The following is a 7,324-nucleotide window of genomic DNA, read 5'->3' as shown; positions in this document are numbered from 1 at the left end:
AAGGTCCCAGGACTAACAGACCAAGAGCCACCTATGCAGTACAAGCACCCCATCCTTCTATTTCTGCCTCAGTATAACCCATAGACTCATTATAATGCACATGCACTGTGATTTTAGTCCCACCATGGGGAATGCTGCCATGACTGTTCTGGTACAAACCTTGTAGGGTCAAAAACTTCCCCTCCCAACTTGTGAGAAAACTGTGCCAAATGTTTGGAATCCCTTTATTAGAGACCACTCTCCATGACCCAAGACCCAGCTCACATAAAAGGAAAAGACCCCTGTAGCCTCAGGGCACACCTGAGGGGCCTGCCCACTCTCCCTTCTCGAGGGTGTACAGTCCTTAATAAACTGCTTTGTGCTTACTACTTTCCTTCTGGCTGTCTTTATTCAAGCATGGATCCTCATGTAAATCTTTCACATAATGTAGCCTCTCCAAACCACTAACAGTTGCATGGACTTAGCTTTACAAGAAGACCACCGACACAGTCCCAGGCCCTACACCTCTTTCCTGACCAGAGTTCTAGCCCACACCCTGGTGGTCTTCGGTCAGCTCATATGTTTTAACTTTCCCCATGAAGCAGCAGCAATTACCTTCTTTATTCTGTCACCCGCTTCAGCTCCGTAGCTACGAAATGGCAAATCATGAAGTGTCAGAAGATGGGGCAGGGGCTATCTGCAAGGTCACCACCTCTGGCTGCCTCCCTGAGTATTTAATGGAAACTTAAGCTCTACAGGAAACTTTGTTGTTAAGGCCCTGGTACCTGGGGTATAAGGAGACTCTCTTGGAACAACACTTGGTCCCAAACCAGTCTGTGGCACAGAAAAAGAAGGTATTCTCAGGAAAGGAGAGACAGTCTGCAGGGCTCCCCCACCTGAAAGGGTAAAGTTCGCCTTAGAAAATTTGATGGACCTAACCAATAAATCATCTAAAATTCAAGGAGATTTGCTCCTACCACAAAGAAAAATAAGGTCAGAATTTTTCTTCTCAAAAGAACCAAAGCTACTCTTTGGAAAGGAAGTTTGATATTTATAACTATGGGTTTCTTAGTAATCAGCTGGCAACAATTTTATAAATCAAGAATGGAGACAAAATTAAACACTCAGATATGAGTTTTATACATCATAGTTAAGGTCAATCCTATGACAGTAAAATGGTTAATCGTGGGCTTTAGCTGTTCAGTAAAACAGGAAAAAAAAAAGATAATTTATTTCCTGAAAACTAAAGACTAGGCTTTCTCTTTAATCCCAGACCACATTATCCTGATAAATAAGGAAGTTGGGCTTATTAACAGGAGCTTAATAAGATTGCATCCCCCTTTAAATATCCTGAAGACATTGGTGGCTTTCCTCTCTAGCATCAAACTGTGGTAAGCAACTCAGAGTCATTTCCTGCCCTGCTCTTGACTCCCGGCAGCAGCCTGTGGACATGGCTGACCAGGGCACAGGGCCATGATTCATCTATCTTCCAAGCATACGGATATGAGGGCAGCACCATCTCACAGGAAAGCACAATTTTGTTTTACATTGTTTAATGTGCTTCTGGGACAGCACAAGCTGTCCCTATTCTAAGGCTAGAGAATTTTATTTCCTCTCTTGTTTGTGGAAATGGGCTCCATATCTGACCCTATTTAATCACAAATTGATAATACTAAGCACACTAAGATGCCAACTGGAGGACTTCCCTGGACCATGGCAGACAGCAGCACTAATCCTTCTCACTGAACTTAAGCCCGACCTCAGAATACAGAAGTCTTGGCAGCCCCACTCACAACAAGAGTAGGTATGTGTGATTAAAACCATCATATATTTCCTCAGTTCAACAGTTCATACTATTTTTTCACCAGGAAAGGAAAACTAGTTACTATTTCAACAGTTAGCATGGAATTCTACTAAGGGAAGAGAACAACTAGTTCTCTTGTACATTCTTCTGATGCCTTTTTTTTTTTTTTTTTTTTTCTCAGTGTTACTTTCAAATTCCCCTCGGAACTCCCTAACTCCTCAGTCAGAATCCAATATAGATAATCACCTTAATATTCCTGTAGACTTTGGGGAATGGAGGAAGAAGGATGGTGCCTATGTGAAATGAAGCACAAGGAAGAGAGGACCACAGACACTGAAAGAAATGGTAGAAGCCAGGAAAGAGTAGAGAGGCAGGCTGCAGAGTGGATAAACTCAGAAAGAGGCAGACACAAGAGAATCCTGCAGATAAGTGGGCAGGGAATGGGGAAACAGGTGCGTGAGTGTAGACGGGCTTGGGGCTGTTATATGGTGAGTCAATCTCCATTTATTTATTTACTGGACTATTTTTCTGGTCTATTTTTATTGATATCTTCAAATTTTTCACTTTGTCTTATCTTTTTATAGCAAGTTTATTGAGATACAATTCACATGCCATAAAGTCCATCTTTCTAAAGTGTCTAATTCAGTGATATTTAGTATATTAACAGAGTTTTGCACTGATCATCACTATTTAATTCCAGACGATTTTTATCACCCCTAATGGAAGCTCCATATCCATTAACAGTCACTCATCATTTCTTTCTTCCAAATAGCCCCTGGCAAGTACTAATCTACCTTATGACTTATGGATTTGCCTATCCTGGACATTTCATATAAGTTGAATTACACAATGCATGGCCATTTGTGTCTGGCTTCTTTCACTTACTATAATGATTTCAGTGCTCATCTATGTTGCAGAATGTTATCAGAACTTAACTCCATTTTATGTCAAGCTCCATTAATTGGAGATACCATATGTCATTTATCGGTGCATCAGCTGATGGATATTTGAGGTGTTTCCACTTTTGATTATTATGATAATGCTGCTATGAATATTTATATGTAAGTTTTTGATGGACATTTGTTTTCAATTCTCTTGGGCATATACATAGGCTATAGGTATATACAATTAAACATACTTGGAAGTACTAGATCATATGATAACTCTCCAACATTTTTGAGAAATTGCCAAACTGTGTTTCAAAGTGAGACACCCCTCAGCAGCATTTGTTAAAGAAGACTATTCTTGGGCACCTGGGTGGCTCAGTGGGTTAAGCCTCTGCCTTCGACTCAGCTCATAATCTCAGGGTCCTGGGATGGAGTCCCGCATTAGGCTCTCTGCTCGGCAGGGAGCCTGCTTCCTCCTCTCTCTCTCTGCCTGCCTCTCTGCCTACTTGCAATCTCTGTCAAATAAATAAATAAAATCTTAAAAAAAAAAAAAAAAGACTCTGCTTAAACCTAGCCAAAGAGGTAAAGGATCAGTACTCAAGGAACTACAGAACATTCATGAAAGAAATTGAAGAAGACACAAAAAGATGGAAAAGCTTTCCATGCTCATGGATTAGAAAAATAACCATTGTTAAAATGTCTATACTGCCCAGAGCAATCTATACTTTCAATGTTATCCCAATCAAAATTCCACTGGCATTTTTCAAAGTGCTGGAACAAATAATCCTAAAATTTGCATGGAACCAGAAGAGACCCCGAGTTGCTAAGGAAATGTTGAAAAAGAAAAACAAAATAGGAGGCATCACCACTGCCTGATTTCAAGCTTTACTACAAAGTTGTGATCTCCAAGACAGCATGGTACTTGCACAAAAACAGACACATAGACCAGTGGAACAGAATAGAGAGCCCAGATATGGACCTGCAACTCTATGGTCAAATAATCTTTTAAAAATCAGGAAAAAATATACAGTGGGAAAAAGACAGTCTCTTCAACAAATAGTGCTGGGAAAACTGGACAGCTATATGCAGAATAATGAAACTCTACCATTCTTTTACACCATAAAAGACCTCAACGTGAGACAGGAATCTATCAAAATCCTAGAGGAGAACATAGACAGTAACCTCTTTGACATAGGCCACAGCAACTTCTTTCAAGACACGTCTCCAAAGGCAAAGGAAACAAAAGCAAAAATGAATTTGGGGACTTCATCAAGATCAAAAGCTTCTGCACAGCAAAGGAAACAGTCAACAAAACAAAGAGGCAATCCACAGAATGGGAGAAGATATTCGCAAAGACAATACAGACAAAGAGCTGATATCCAAGATCTATAAAGAACTCCTCAAACTCAATCCTCAAAAAACAGATAAACACAACAAAAAAAAAAATGGGCTGAAGGCACGAACAGACACTTCTCCAAAGAAGACATACAAATGGCTAACAGACACACGAAAAAAATGTTCACCATCATTAGCCATCAGGGAAGTTCAAATCAAAACCACTTTGAGATACCACCTTACACCAGTTAGAATGGCCAAAATTGACAAGACAGTAAACAACAAGTATAGGAGAGGATGTGGAGAAAGGGGAACCCTCTTACGCTGTTGTGGGAGAATGCAAGTTGGTGCAGCCACTTTGGAAAACAGTGTGGAGATTCCTTAAGAAATTAAAACTAGAGCTGCCCTATGACCCTGCAATTGCACTACTGAGTATTTACCCCCAAAGATACTGATGTAGTGAAAAGAAGGGCCATCTGTATCCCAGTGTTCATAGCAGCAATGGCCACCATTGCCAAACTTTGGAAAGAACCAAGATGCTCTTCAACAGACAAATGGATAAAGAAGATATGGTCCATATATACAATGGACCTCCATCAGAAAGGATGAATACCTAATTTTTGTATCAATATGGACAGGACTGGAGGAGATTATGCTGAGTGAAATAAGTCAATCATATGGTTTCTCTTACTTGTGGAGCATAAGGAATAACACAGAGGACATTGGAAGAAGGAGAGAAGAAGTGAGTTGGGGGAAATTGGAGGGGGAGATGAACCATGAGAGACTGTGGACTCTGAGAAACAAACTGAGGGTTTGGGAGGGGAAAAGGGTAGGGGGTTCCATGAGTCTGGTGGTGGCTATTAAGGAGGGCACGTATTGCATGGAGCACTCGGTGTGGTGCATAAACAATGAATCTTGGAACAGTGAAAAATTAAATTAAATCAAATTTTAAAAAGAAGACTATTATTTCACCCATGGTATGGTCTTGGCACCCTTGTCAAAAATCAGTTGACTACTAGGTATTTACTCAGAAGGATAATATTTACCCAAATGATACAAAAATACTGATTTAAAGGGATATGTGTACCCCCAATGTCTATGGCATTATCTACAACAGGCAAATTATGGAAAGAACCAAAATGTCCATCAACTGATGAATGGATAAAGAAAATATGTTACACACACACACACACACACACACACACACACACACACACAATGGAGTATTATTCAACCATAAAAAGGAATGAAATATTGCCATTTGCAATAACATGGATGGAGCTAGAGAGTATTATACTAAGCAAAATAAATCACCCAGAGAAAGACAAATACCATGATTCCACTCACATGTAGAATTTAACAAACAAAACAGATGAACATAAGGGGGAAAAGAGAGGCAAACCAGAAAACAGACTCTATTGGAAGGATAGGTGGGCTGGGAGATGGGTTAATGGGTGATGGATATTAAGGAGAGCATGTGTGATGAGCACTGGATGTTGTACGTAAGCAACGAATCACTAAATTCTATAGATGCAAACTAACACTACACTGTATGTTAACTAACCAGCATTTAAATAAAAAACTGAAAAAGAAAAAAATCTGTTGGTCACAGATTCGTGGGTTTTTTTCTGAACTCTCCATTCTATTCCATTGATTTGTATGTCTATTCTTATGCCAGTAGTTAGTTCATGATCTTGATGACCACAGTTTTGTAGTAGGTTTTGAAATTTTAAAAAATGTGAGTCCTCAACTTTGTTCTTCTTTTTCAAAATTGTTTTGGCTATCTTAGTGACTTGCAATTCCATATGAATTTCAGAATCAACTCATCAATTTCTATAAAAAGTCAGCTAGGATTCTGATAAGGATTACATGGACTCTGTAGACCAATTTGGGGAGTATTACCATCTTTTTTTTTTTAACTTAATTTTATTTTTTCAGTGTTCCAAGATTCATTGTTTATGCACCACACCCAGTGCTTCATACAATATGTGTCCACCTTAATACCCATCATCAGGCTCAACTAATAATATTAGCTCTTCTGAATTATGAACATGCGGTGTCTTTCCGTGTATTGAGGTTTTCTTTAATTTTTTCAACTGTTTTGCTGAACTCATTTATTCATTCTTATAATTTTTATAGATTTCTTAATTTTGTTTTTATATAAAGTCATAAGATAGTTTTGCTTTTTTTTTCCCAACATGGACTTTTTAAATTTATTTTTTTTGCTTAAACACCCCTGTTAAACTCTTCAGTACAATGTTGAATAGAAGTGGTAGAGCAGAAATACTCACCTTGTTCTTTACCCAAAGAACTAGTCTTTCACTTTTATGTATGATTCTCTAACTTGTTGACATATAACTTTCTATTATATTCTCTTATAATGCTCTTTATTTTTGTAAAGTAAGTAGTTATGCACCTCTTTCATTCCTTTATTTTAGTAATCTGTGGTTTCTTTTTTCTAGTTAACCTAGCTAAAGTTTTGTTAATTTTGTTGGTCTTTTCAAAGAACTAAATTTTTGATTTATTGATTTTATTAGTTTTCTATTCTCTATTTCACTTATTTCCACTCTAGTCCTTTTTTCCTTCCTTCTGCTAGCTATATGTTTAGATTTTCCATCTTTTTCTGTTTGTTTCTTTTGATGGAAGACTAGATTATTGACTTAAAGATCTTTCATTCTTTTCCATATAGATGTTTGCAGCTATAAATTTCTAAGCACTAGTTTACTTGTATTCCATGTTTGGTGTGTTTTTCATCTCAAAAAATTTCTAATCTAGCTTATAACTTTTCCTTTGGCATAGTTGTTATTTAAGAGTGTGTTTTAACAATCTGAGGGGTTTGAAGTGGTGGGGGGTTGGGAGGTTGGGGTACCAGGTGGTGGGTATTATAGAGGGCACGGATTGCATGGAGCACTGGGTATGGTGAAAAAATAATGAATCCTGTTTTTCTGAAAATAAATTAATTTAATAAAAAAATAATATGTTTTAATTTCTACATATCTATGAATTCCCAAATTTCTTCATTAATTAATTTCTAATTTCATTCCATTGTGGCCAGAAAGCATGGTTTGTATTATTTTAATCCTTTTAAATTAATTGAGACTTATTTTTTTTAAGATTTTATTTATTTATTTGACAGAGAGAGAGATCACAAGAAGGCAGGGGGTGGGGAAGCAGGCTCCCTGCTGGGCAGAGAGCTGGATGCAGGGCTTGATCCCAGGACCCTGAGATTATGTCCTTAAGCAGAAGCTTAACCCACTGAGCCACCCAGATGCCCCAATTGAGGCTTATTTTAAGGTCACAAACAAAAAGTACATGTATA

This window comes from Mustela nivalis (genome assembly GCF_964662115.1).
Source record: "Mustela nivalis genome assembly, chromosome: 1".
Taxonomy (NCBI): Eukaryota; Metazoa; Chordata; class Mammalia; order Carnivora; family Mustelidae; genus Mustela; species Mustela nivalis.
Note: the sequence above shows the minus strand (reverse complement) of the source record.